Source organism: Gossypium hirsutum, chromosome A03, assembly GCF_007990345.1.
Source record: "Gossypium hirsutum isolate 1008001.06 chromosome A03, Gossypium_hirsutum_v2.1, whole genome shotgun sequence".
Taxonomy (NCBI): Eukaryota; Viridiplantae; Streptophyta; class Magnoliopsida; order Malvales; family Malvaceae; genus Gossypium; species Gossypium hirsutum.
Genome location: NC_053426.1, coordinates 98188114 through 98202155, shown reverse-complemented (window position 1 = coordinate 98202155; position 14042 = coordinate 98188114). Strand labels below are relative to the sequence as shown.

Genomic DNA, 14042 nt, shown 5'->3' with positions numbered 1-14042 from the left:
CATGATTAGAACAATAGACATACTCATGCCTTTAGTGTTAACATTTTTCATCCTTCACACATGTTGCATTCCATGAGCTTCGTTGCCATTTTCACGCCATACAATTGATTGCTTTGATTAACTTGTTAGTCTTAGTAGTTGTTGAAATTATGATTGTTATTTACAATTTTTCTTCATTTTACTTTGATCATTCCTCAAGATGAATTAATAGTTTTGATTGCAGGTACCATGTCATCTTCACGAGGAAAGAAAACCGCCATACTTGCTTCTAAGAAACGAAAGGGAGCATCATCTTCCACGGGTCCAACCGTAGAAATTCGTCACCCTCTCCTACAGTTCCCCTGTGGGCCCCAGGAAGAACTTTTCCAAATACTTCAGACCCAACCTTTAATTGCGGGCCGCTACATCGACTGGGCTACCGTAGAACAAGTTCAGTTGGCTGATCTGATTCGGGCCCTCCTAACCACCGACCCTTGGGAGTTGTTCTTTGGGATCATCGAGCCAACATACCTCGAGCTCACGATGGAACTATGCTCAATGTTCCATCTTCAGACTGTAATGACGAACTATGATGATCCCGACATGGTCCAATTTCGCCTAGGTGGATTAACAAGCCAGCTAAGCATCCCAGAGTTTGGTGCTGTACTGGGCTTATATACGGAGGGGTTCAAGAAAGAGAATGAACTACATGCTCTCACTCGCCACATACACTTCTCTCCCTCGAAGTGCTGGCACACTTTGGCCCCTGGCGCGGCCTCCTACAATCCTAGCTGCTCCAAGGCATCAGTTCTCCCACCATCTCTGAGGTACTTACACGCCATTTTAGCTCACACAATTACAGGAAGGCGAGAGAGCACTGGCGTCGTCAACACTCACGACGCCTACTTTTTATGGTGTATGTCGCACAGGCACGTCATCGACCTTGCCTATTTCATCTCCCTCATGATTCAGCACCAGACGGAAAGGCATAGGAAGGAGTTCATCTCCATTGGCCCCTATGTGACGCGATTGGCTCGACACTTTGGGCTCCTCGACACCGCGGCCCAAGAATCATCCTTGACCCTCATTAGCCAGATGTCTCCACAAGGCATCTCGAGCATGCTTAGCATGAGGATGATCGAGAGACACCGAGGAACCTACCCTCCTCAATATCATCTCGCCCAATCTACCAAGAAGGAGGCCTACAAGGACATTCCTGATGATGTCCCTCTGCAGCACGAGGACCCACCCTCCCAGCCACTACCACCCTCTCGTCCAGTTCATGCGGCGGCTTTATATGCTGACATCTCTGAGCGCCTCACTCGATTGGAGTAGCAGTGTTTTCAACAATTTGACAACATTGATGCCACTCTACAGCAATTTGTCAGCACCTCCACATTTAATCGCCAGTCCCACCTCGCGAACCATCCAGCGATGAAGATGTTTAAAAATATTTATTTATTATTTTATGTTTTTAATTTTTATTAAAACTACTTTTTATTTTTATTAGATTTTAGAATTTTATTTTTAATTATCAATTTCGGTTATTTCTTTATGAGTAATTATTCTTCCTAATATCCCCTAAAAAGTTCCTGATCTTATCACAGTTATATAGAGCTCTTAAGCTCATCATCTCATAGGAAATAAAAACTCCACTGAGAAAAGTTCTCCACAACTGCCATGTCCTAATCGACCACGACGATAGCTACCACTAGATATAATATTCTTTTGGCACATGAGTTATGGACTAATGAACCTCTACCACCGCCGGAGTATCCTCCTCCACTCTCACAGCGATTACTCTCCAAAACTCCAGTTCGAGGAATTCATCATACAGTAAGTTTCACTTCTCTCCCTATCTTATTTTTATATTCTAATATCTATCTTTGTACATTGAGGGCAATGTACATCTTAAGTGTAGGGAGATTAATTTCATTATCAGAAAAATCCCTGAATGACTGCTTTGTTCTCTTGGAAAGCTCTCATATCGTATTTAGGATAAATTTTGATTGATTTATGACGATGATTGATATATCTTGAATTAAAACATAGGCATTTATGCATTGATTTTTTAAACCTCAAGACATTAGAGAATCAAGCATGATAAGTTGATTTTTAAGAATTTAAAATTTTAGGTTGTTTCCTCAAAGTTAGGTATTACTTTGAGTTAGAATTCAAAAGTTTTAAACATCAAAAAGCCATAATTTTTGTGAGATTTTTGAGCCTTTTGAGCATCTATTAATTCTTTCATGCTCACTTTTATTATTGTTTTGAGTGTGTCAATATCTAACTGTTATTCTAGAACTTGCTTGATTATGCATGCCAAGAGCACACTATTTGATTTGATATGTCAAAATGATTAAGGCACTTAGGGTTAACCCACTCATGCCATGAAAAGCCTACCTCCACGATTAACCCCTAGTAAACCCCCTTGAGCCTAACAAGCCATTTCTTGTATTACCCTTAATATTAACCCTTAACCCATTATTGTTGAAATCCACTAAATTAATTCCTATGTCTTGTCTTGTCCTTAATAGTTAGTCTATGTTATTTAATTTGTTCTTAAAAAAATGTATACAAATTAGTAATTCCATATTCTGAGAAGAAGCCTTGTTGTACGCAAGTGATGATTAACCCTTTTTCTAGTTAGGCAATTTTTCAATTCAATCTCGATTCTAACCCTTTCTTTCAGATTGTGACCACACCCCCTAACCGAGCCTCATTACAACCCTCTAAAGACCTTTTGATTGATGTATCATCTTAAATTATAGTGGTGGAGATTTGATTTTCATGCAAGCCTATGGTAATGACTTTTCATTATTAACTATTGAGTGCTTCATGTATTATCCTTAAACACCTCGAGTGATTTGAGTGAATCTTTAGTGAGGATGTGAAACTCTATGATATTCTGAATCAAAGGTAATTACTTAGATGAGGGGAGACACCTATGTTTGCATGATTAAATACTCAACTTGAAATGTTTGAAACTTTTATGTTCTTTTAGTTGAATTCTCAATGTATAATTACCTATGGATTATTTTGAGATATTATCGATAGAAATTATAAGTTGAGAAGAATTTATTTTGATTATGAGTTGAGAATTTTTCTTGAGGACAAGCAAATGCTTAAGTGTGGGGGTATTTGATAAACTGTAATTTATACATATTTTTACCCCATGTTTAACGCATTTTATGGATGATTTCCCATTAGAATTGGTGAATTCGATGCTCCTAATGCTTTAATTTCATGTTTTATACTTAGGAGAGCGAAAGGAACGAGAAACGGGCCAAAAACAAATAAAATGGGCCAAATTACGAAATCAACACGGCCTGGACCTCCTCACACGGGCAGACCACACCACCGTGTCAATTTGGCAGGCTCGAGCACTGCCTGAAGTAATCGCACATGGGCGTGTCCCTGCCAAGCCCAAGTTGAGTCCAATTCGGAAAAGGCTAATTTTGAGGGCTCTTAGGCATTCCAAAGTCTATAAATACACCCTAGAGGAGGAAGAAAGAGGACACACAGAATAGGGAGTAAGGAATTACTCCAAGGAAGCTGATTGATCCATCTCAGAAGTTGGATTCATCATCAATACTGAAGATCTCTCCTCAATTTCCCCTTCAGGAGTTTTGGGTTTTCTTTATGTTTTGTATTCTTTATTATTCTGAGATGGTTTCTTATTTAGTCATGAACTAAATCCCCTAAATACCTAAGACGAATGAAACCTAAGACAAATCTTTTTATTATTTTCTGAATTGTATGATAAATATTTCACTTGTTCTTAATTCTTGTTTTGATATCCCAGGATACTGATTCAAGATAAGCTCTTATTCAGAGGAGGAATAGACCTGTCTAAGAGTACATTTATCATAATTAAGCAGATTTGTTTGCTCGCCTAGACATAGGGTGACAAGATTTTGCCGGATTAGAGTGAAACCTAATAAAGGGGTCCATAGATCAAGTTAATGCAACCCTAGGGTGTTAATTAGAGAAAGGTCTCAATTATTCAATCTAGGGATTAGACGTTATTAATCTTGAATAGGGATAATAACATAACTTAGGGATCTCTACGGAACAAGTTAAATGAATAAATCGTCCGATTCAGAGCCAAAATAACAAGTACAGTCTAGGTGGATTTTCCCTTAGGTATTATCTTAATTCAATCAATTTTCCCAAAAGCAATTCTCCAATTCTATTCTCTTTGAGTTCTTAGTTTACATAATTAGTTAGTTAAAAACAAAACCTCTCTATTCCTAGGCTAGATAATAAAAAGACAGTCAATACTAGTACTTTTAGTTCCTTTGGGTTTGATAATCCGGTCTTGCTAAAACTTTACTACTGTTTGATAGGTACACTTCCCTACATCGCGATAATAGTTAGTTTCAAGAGCGATTAATTATAAATATTTAAAACCTATCACGAAATCACGCGATCACACACCCTCATGGGAGGGAACTGTGTGTCACACATGGCCTACACACACGCCCGTGTGCCCAACCATGTGGACCCTAATAGGCTATTTTTCAAGCCTTAAGTCACCTCTTTCTACTCCTTATACCATTATACTATGTTTACTAACTTATAAATTAAACATTCATGTTCAAGGAACTAACAACTTATTACTATATCACACATTTATTCCATAGCCATGACCACCTCAAATGGCCCTAAGGTGCTCACCATGTACATATTCCATATACTTCTTATACATAGTGAACAAGCATAATCACATACCCACATCACAAGACATTTACACATATCATGGATGAATAGGCTTATAAGCCAAAATCATTATAAGCCATATCTCATGGCTACATACAACAAATCATTATAAGCCAATACATTTGGCTAATCACAATGACATCAATCATAGAAAAGCTATGTCCCTATACATGTCACTCACTTGAACACGTTTAACAGATACATGTCAATACTCCAAGGGTAAAGGCTCGATAGTGTGATGCTGCCTCCGATGATCTACAACCTCGAGCTGACCTGTCAAAACTAAAAAGATGGAAAGGGGAAGTAAGCTTTACGCTTAGTAAGTCCATATGAAAATAATAAGCATTATAATAGCATGTTTCCTTAGGTAAAACAACTATAATTATGCTTTTATTCATATTCTAGTCAAGTTGTCTACTCGAGTCATAGTCGATAAATTATTTATAACTTTAGCTACGGAACTCCAAATTAATATCCGTTAATTTTCCCAAAAACTATACTAATATATCTTCTTATTATAAAATTTTTAGAATTTTTGGTCTAGCCAATAAGTACAGTTTATTATTCAAAGTCTTCCCTATTTTGCTGTTTGATAGCTTCGACCTTTCTTCACTAAAATTTATTTATCTCCTAGTACGAGACTTAGATAATGTTCTCGTCTCTTTCTATTGAAATTAAACTCATTAAGGATTTTATTCATATAAATTTTAACTCATAATTATTTTTTAAAAAATTTAAATTGATTTTCCAAATTTGAGACAGGGGAGTCTGAAATCACTCCGACTCTGTCTCACAAGAATTCAAATATCTCATGATACAGAATTCTTTTGCTTACAATGTTTCCTTTATGTAAAACCATACTCATTAAGCTTTAATGTCATATTTTATTCGGTCTTTAATTCAATTTCCACAATTTTTAGTGGATTTTCAAATTCGAACCAATGCTGCTGCACCAAATCTATCCTAGTGCAACAAGATAATAACCATCACAATTTGTCATAGAAATTATTCTCATAAATATCATTCATTCATTTGCACCATTTTCATAAGTCCATTTCATTTCTCATGTCAAGTACATGTTCATGGGTTTCAAGTACTTACCTGTGCTATCATATAGCAGCATCGTACTCGTCCAAACATGACAACTCACATGCATCATAATATTATCATATAACATACATTATGTATCATGGCAAGAGCCTTTTATTTCATTTCTCATATTAATCTCGTTGAATTTCTCGGAATCTCGATGGATATCCCATTCACCGTTAATTCATACAAGTGATCATTTCATATACGCACTCTCATGAACCTCACATCTTACGGCAGGATTACCAGTCCAGGCTAAATCCCCCGTAATATAAACTCATGGAGTAATGTTGGGATTACCAGTCCAGGCTAAATCCCTTGTACGACAAGCACTCTCAATGAGCTCAGATCTGAATTACTAGTCCAGGCTAAATTCAGACCCCAATCGGATTACTTGTCCGGGCTAAATCCTTAATGTACACATATTCTTTGGGAGACTCGATCACTTAAGGAACACCCATCCGGGCTAGATCCTTTTCATACTTGAGATCACGGATTATCCGTCCGGGCTAAATCCTTTTCTGCGACACATGCAGGATCTCAAGTCCTGTAAGCCATGGTTTATCCATCAAATTTCCCTTTTTATTCAACCAAGATTTTTCTCTTTTCATCAAATGTCTCATTATGCATAGCTGCTCATGCCATGTACATCCAATTCAACACATTTCCATGTTTATTTAGACATTAGTCCGTAAGATAAACATGGTATTACATATAATTATAATTTGGCATTTGTTATAATATATAATCTTCATATAAACTAAATAAATATCCATCACACAATGTTAACACATCAATTTAAGTTCAAGTATGAACAATAATATTATTGCATTATCATTGACATATGAACATACCTCGGTTTCGAGTACGACTATTTATTTCGAGTTTGTGCTTAACCTTGTTCGACCTCGTTCTAAGTCCGAATCTTGTTTTCCTTGATCTATAATATCACATTTAGCCTACTAATTAGTCACATTATTCATAGGGGTCCAAAAAAATCATTTTTTACAAATTTTTATTTTGACCCCTAAACTTTTGCATATTTGCACTTTTTCACCAATGTTCGAAAATTAAACTTCATCCTATTTTCTTATGTTTTATGACATGCTGATCATTTTTCATAACTATGATAGTCCCCAATATCCACTAAATCACCCATTTATGACCAATTTTACAACTTTTACAAAACAGTCCTTTCGGACGTTTTCATCGAAAACCGCTTAGTAAAAGTCGTTTATTAAATACCCAACACTAATTTTCTACCATTAGACATCAAAATGCATGCATATTACTCATGGGTAAATTTTTAAACACAAACCCTAGCTCAAAATAATGGTAGAAATAGCTAGAACATGTTACCGAGATTTCAAAAATGTAAAGAAGTCTAAAAACGGGGCTCGGGATCACTTACAAATGAGCTTGGAAGCTTGAACCAAACCCTAACCATGGCTTCCATGGGGGTTTCGGCTGATACATGGAGAAGATGACCAAATTTTGGCTATTTTGGCTTTTTAATTCTTTTAATTATTAGTTTACCAAAATGCCCCTTACTTAAAATATTTTATTACACCCATTTCATGTCTATTTTTGTCTAGAAATTAACTAATGGTCGAATTACCATTTAAGGACCTCCCATTTAAAATTTCATAACAATTAGACACCTCTAACATGTAGAACTCAACTTTTGCACTTTTTACAATTTAATCCTTTTGACCAAATTGAGTGCCCAAACGTCGAAACTTTTTAACGAAATTTTCATGAAATCATTATTTGAAATCGTAGACAATAAAAATATAATAAAAATAAATTTTCTTACGTCGAATTTGTGGTCCCGAAACCACTGTTCTGACTAGGCCCTAATTCGGGATGTTACAAATTACCTTTGATCAAAATATCACAAAGTTTAACATCCTCACTAAAGATTCACTCAAATCACTCGTGGTGTTTAAAGACATCAAATAAAGCACTCATTAGTCCATATTTAAAGTCATTACCATAGGCTTGCATGAAAATCTAATCTCCACCACTATATATTGGGATGATACATCAATCAAAAAGGTCTTTAGAGGGTTGTAATGTGGCTTTGGTTAGGGGGTGTGGTCACAAGCTGAAAGAAAAGGTTAGAATTGAGATTGAATTGAAGAAATCACCTAACTAGAAAAATAACTAATTATCATTTGAATACAAGTAAGCTTCTTCTTAGAATATGGAATTAACACTCAAGCTCAAAAATGATGAATTACTACTAATTATGTATGTAAGTATTTTTTTTAAAACAAGTCAAATAACATAGAACTTAATTATTGCAACAAAGAATAATACATAGCTAAGCGGTAAATTCAAATCAAAGAGATTTCAACAATAATAGGTTATGGGTTAACATTGAGGGTAAATCAATTAATGGCTTGTTAGGTTCAAAAGGGTTTACTAAGGGTTAATTATGAAGGTAGGCTTTTGTAGAGTGATTGAGTTAAACCTAAGTGCCTATATCATCTCGACATAACAAATCAAATGGTGTGGTCATGACATGCATAATCAAGCAAGTTCTAAAATAACAAATCAATACTAACGCACTCATAATAAAAGTGAGCATGAAAGAAATAACATATGCTCTAAAGGCTCAAGATCTCACAAAAATTATGGTTTTTTGATGTTTAAACTTGTGAATTTCAACTCAAGATAATACCTAAACTTAAGGAAACAACCTAAAAGTTTTTAATTCTTCAAAAATCAACTTATCATGCTTGATTCCTTAATGTCTTAAAGTTTAAACAATCAATGCATAAATGTCTATGTTTTAATTCAAGACTTATCAATAAAATTCATAAATTAATTAAAATTCATTCTAATAGTGATATGAGTGATTCACGTGAGAATAAGATAAAATTCAGGGATTTCTAATAATGATATAAAAGTCCCCCCACACTTAAGATGTACATTGCCCTCTATGTACAAAGATAGATATATTGAAAAATATAGATATATAATCATAAGATATGGAGAGAAGTGAAACTTCCTAAATGATGAATGAACTCCTTAAATTGGAGTTATAGAGAATAATCGGCCAAGGCAATGATGAGAGTGGAGGAGGATACTCCGGTGGTGGTAGAGGTTCATTAGTCCACAAGTCCTGCGCCAAAAGAATATTATATTTGGAAGTAGCTATGGTCGTGGTCGAGCAGGACATGGCAGTCATGGAGAAGCTTTGCCAGTGGGGTTTTTAGTTCCTATTTGATGATGAGCTTTGGAGCTCTTTATAACTATGATAAAATCAAGAACTCTTTAGAAAATATAAGAAAGCATAATTACTCATAATGAAATAGCCAAAACTAAAAATTATTTACTAAAAATTATAAAAACTAATATTAAAGGAAAATGAAATAAAAAGTACTTAAAAATAAATAAATATAAAATTGAAAATAAAATTAATAAATAAAAAGTTTTTAAACATCGTCATTGCTAGATGGTTCGCGAGGTGGTGGTGGCGATGAGATGTGAAGGTGCTGACAAATCTGATGAAGAGTAGCATCAATGTGATCAAAACGCTAAAAATACTGCTGCTCAAATCGAGTAAGGTGCTCAGAGATGTCAGAGTATGAAGCCGCCGCATGAACTGGATGATATATGGGTGGTGCCTGAGAAGGTGGTCCTCATGACGCAGAGGGACATCATCAGTAATGTCTTCTGGGTCCTCCTCCTCGGTGGACTAGACGAGGTGGTACTGAGGAGGGTAGTTGCCACGTCATTTCTTAATCATCCTCATATGTATCGAGATGCCCTGTGGGGACATCTGGCCGATGAGAGTGATGGAGGATGATTGTGCCACTGTGTTGGGGAGCCCAAAGTGCCGAGCCAATCGAGTCACATAGGGCCTGATAGAAATGACTCCTTTCCTATGTCGCCTCGTCTGATGGCAGATGGCGAAGGCAATGAAGTAGGCAAGGTCGAAGACGTGTCCGTTTGCCATGCTCTACAAGAAATAGGCTTCGTGAGTGTTGACGACGCCGGTGCTCTCTCACCGTCCTGTCAGAGTGTGGGCCAAGATGGCGTGTAAGTATCGCAAGGACGGGGCGAGGGCCGATGCCTTAGAGCGGCTAGGATCATAGGTGGCTGAGGCAGGGACAGGGTCCTTCCAGCACTTTGAGGGAGAGTAATAGATGTGGTGATGGAGAGTGTCGAGTTCATTGTCCTCCATGAACTCCTCAGAGTATAGCCCTAATGCAATTCCAAACTCCGATACGCTCAACTGGCACACTAGACCACCAAGGTGGAACTGGACCGTTCTAGGATCATCGAAGTTTGTCATGACGACTTGAAGATGGAAGGTCGAGTAGAGTTCCATTATAAGCTCGAGGACCTGAGGAAGATGTTGCTCCTTGAAGATGGAAGGTCGAGTAGAGTTCCATAATATCTAAAATAGTTCCTCTTGGGGTCCCAAGGGGAACTAGAGGAAAGGGTGACGGATCTCAGCGGTAGGACCCGAAGAGGATGTTGCTCCTTTCCTTTTCTTCGCAGTGGGGATGGTGGTCTTCTTGCCACGTGAGGTTGACATAGTATACCTACAATGGTAAGTCAAAATAAAAATAAAATTACTCCCCAACAATAGCATGGAAAAATATGCATGGTAAAACTAATAGAGATATTTCCTAGAAGTCAAGTACGAAAGAACAACTATGCTAAAAGAAATAAACCCAATCAGATAAATTACGTCATTACTATGAAAAGGACTATGAGAATAATGTTAATGGAAATATCTAGTGAATGAATGCATGTGGGTAAGCATGAAATCTATGGAAACAAGAAAAATGGATGAATGCAGCAAAATGTATTGACTAACATGGCAAATTTCTATCATGATAACTATGATTATTTGCTCAAAATAAAACAAAATATCATGAAATAAGTAAAAGAATAAAGAAAATAGAGGGAAAAATGAACAAACGCAAGAGGGAAGAGCTTTGGATCGTCGAAAGTAGTGTTGTAGTCGGCACACGGGCGTGGCAGGTAGGGCGTGTGAAGTTGCAGCGGCTAGGGTTAGGGATTTTGGGGAAGGGGATGATGAATAGTGTAGGGTTTATATAGATTTTGGGGCACACGGCCGTGGGGCACACCCGTCTGCCCTAATTTTTGCCTGTGTGTTTCACAATTTTTTAATTTTGGGCGTGTTTGAGACTCGCACACGCCTGTGCTCTTTGGGTGTGTTGGTACACACGACTGTGTCGCACAACCGTGTCCTACTTTGTTCGCTTCTCCCACACCCATGTTCCAATACGCACGCCCATGTTGTTTTATCAGTCTTGAGTACGGGTGGTGCGCACGGGCGTGTCACACGCCCGTACTAAATTCCCAGTCTCAACCACGGTTTCTCGACATAGGCGTGTTGCATGCCCGTGTTGTTTTGACAGGACATCGCACGGCCATGGCCGCTTATCGCATCCTGTGTTTGAGGAAAATTTTGCCCTATTTTCACACGGCCGTGCTCCTCCCGTGGAGTGGGCATGGCCTAAGACACGCCCGTGTGTTTGGCCGTGTGGATTAGAAAACCTGTGTTTCAATGACTCAGTTAGTGATTAGATGTTAAAAACTAAAATTTTAAAAAGGTTAACATCGTTAGTGCTCGTGTTGCCTCCCGAGAAGCACTTATTTAAAGTCTAAGCTCGACTTACCTTTCTGGTACATGGTCATGGTGGTGCGAGGAGTTTACACTCCTCATCCCCGCTATCAATTTTATCAACATAAGGTTTAAGACGAGTACTGTTTACCTTAAAAGTGTCAAATTTGGGATGAATTACCTCGACTGTACCATATGAGAAAATACTGAGTACCGTAAGAGGGATTGCTCCGTTAGGTTCAGAAGTGGGAATGCGAGTGTCTGTTGCATCTGGTAGTACTTTGTCTCCAACCTTAAGTTGATTTGGTGCGACATTGATCTCGTCATGGCGTGGTTTTGGTTTATCGTGTGTCCTCAATTTATGTGTCGACCATTCATCTAGTTCCTCGATTTGTAGCCTTCGTTCTTCATAGATAGGTCATTTTTTATTGCTTGAACATGGCTCATGTAGGTTCTTCGAACTTATTTCCTGCAAAATAGGTTACACCACATGGTCAGTTTTAGTAGAATGATTTATAAAACCACCTTCAATTTTTGATGTGTTACTCGTATTACGAGCTTGAAGGGTGATTGTTTCGTCTCCCACACAAAGTGTGAGTTCACCTATGCCAACATCAATTATTGTTTTAGCTGTTGCTAAAAAGGGCCTGCCTAAAATTAAAGGAACGTTACTATCCTCCTCTATGTTTAGAACAACGAAATCAACTGGGAATATAAATTTGTCAATTTTAACGAGTACATCTTTAATAATCCCCCAGGAAATCTGATTGTTTTATCGGCTAATTGAATACTCATCCTAGTTTGTTTGGGTTCCCAAGACCTAGTTGCTTAAACATTTTGCAAGGCATAACATTGACACTAGCCCCTAAATCAACCAAAGCATTATTAACATCTAGGCTGCCAATTAAACAGGGAACCGTAAAACTCCTTAGATCTTTTAATTTGTTGGCTAGCTTATACTGTAGTATGGCTGAGCAAATCGCATTTAGCTTCACATGCGACGCCTTATCCAACTTCCGCTTATTTGTTAAAAGCTCCTTTAGGAATTTGACTGCGTTTGGCATCTGCGAAAGAGCTTCCATAAACGGTAAATTAATATGTAACTTCTTTAATAATTTAAGTAATTTATTGAATTGTTTGTTTGTGTGGTCTTTCCTTGTCGTGTTGGGGTATGGTACACGAGGTTTGTACTCTTTACTTACCGATTTCTAGTCATTGTGGTCCACTTCACCTTTACCTTTACTTACCACAGTTTCCTGCCTCTGTTCTGGTTTAGGTGCAACTAACCCTTCCTCATCTTGAATGGTAATTGCATTAAGTTGCTCCCTTGGGTTAGATTCAGTGTTACTCGGCAGGCTACCCTGTGGTCGTTCAGATATCAATTTAGTGAGCTGACCTATCTAAGTTTTGAGCCCTTGGATCGACGCTTGTTGATTTTTAAGTTTTGTCTCAGTATTCTAGAAATGAGTTTCTAACACCGAGATGAACTTTGTTAGCATCTCCTCAAGGTTCAACTTTTTCTTTTGCTGGTAAGGTTGTTGTTGGAAGCCTAGAGGTGGTGGTGGTCTCTGATTCCCTTGGCCTCCTCGTGAGAAATTTGGGTGGTTCCTTCATCCTGCATTGTAAGTATTACTATAAGGATTATTTTGAGGTCGAGTATTATTACAGATGTAATTTAGCTTCTCGTTCTCCATGTTGTGGCCATAGGGTGGGTATTCTGAATTGCTTAATCCACCTCCATTTGCTTCGCACTGCATTACTGGGTGAACCTATGAAGAACCAAGAAAATCGTCACTATTCAAAAGTTTTACCTAATTAGAGAGCATGGTGACCAAATCGATGTTTAAAACGCCAGTTGTTTTCGTTGGTTTTGTCCTCATGACTTGCCACTGATATTTATTCAGTTACATCTCTTCTATAAATTCATAAGTATCCTCAGGTGTCTTATTATTGATAGTTCCACCAGCAGCTGCGTCAATCATCTGTCTAGTCGAAGGATTCAGGCCATTGTGAAACGTTTGAACCTGTAGCCAGAGTGGTAACCCATGGTGAGGGCACCTTCACAACAGATCCTTGTATCTCTCCCATGCATCGTAGAGTGGTTCTAAATCCATCTACACAAAAGAGGAGATATCATTACGTAATTTGGCTGTTTTAGCTGGCGGAAAATATTTTAATAAAAACTTTTCGATCATTTGTTCCCAAGTAGTGATTGACCCTCATGGTAATGAGTTCAACCACAGTTTAGCCTTATTCCTCAATGAAAAGGGAAACAACCGAAGGCGAATGGCATCATCAGAAATGCCATTGATTTTAAAAGTGTCGTAAAACTTTAAGAAATTCACCAAGTGAGTGTTGGGATCCTCGTCCTGCAAACCATCAAACTGAACAAACTGTTGGATCATTTGAATGGTGTTAGGTTTCAGTTCAAAATTATTTGCAGTGACAGCAGGCCTAACTATGCTCGATGCTGTTCCTGTTAAAGAAGGTTTAGTATAATCATACATAGTACGTGGAGTAGGATTCTGATTAGCAGCAATCGCAGGAGGTAGCGGATTTTATTGGTTTTCAGCCATCTCCTCGGTTGTGGTTGAAATATTGTCCTATTGTTTTTCCTCAGTGTATCTTAAGCTTCGCCTTA

The 14042-nt window shown here is 37.7% G+C and overlaps 1 non-coding gene across 1 annotated transcript; it reads left to right on the top strand.

Moving 5' to 3' along the window:
• The first annotated feature begins 13441 nt into the window (after window positions 1–13441).
• LOC121225332 (small nucleolar RNA R71) lies at window positions 13442–13548 on the top strand. The gene has a single exon (XR_005923189.1). It is a non-coding gene; the product is annotated as a small nucleolar RNA R71 (small nucleolar RNA).
• The last annotated feature ends 494 nt before the right edge of the window (window positions 13549–14042 follow it).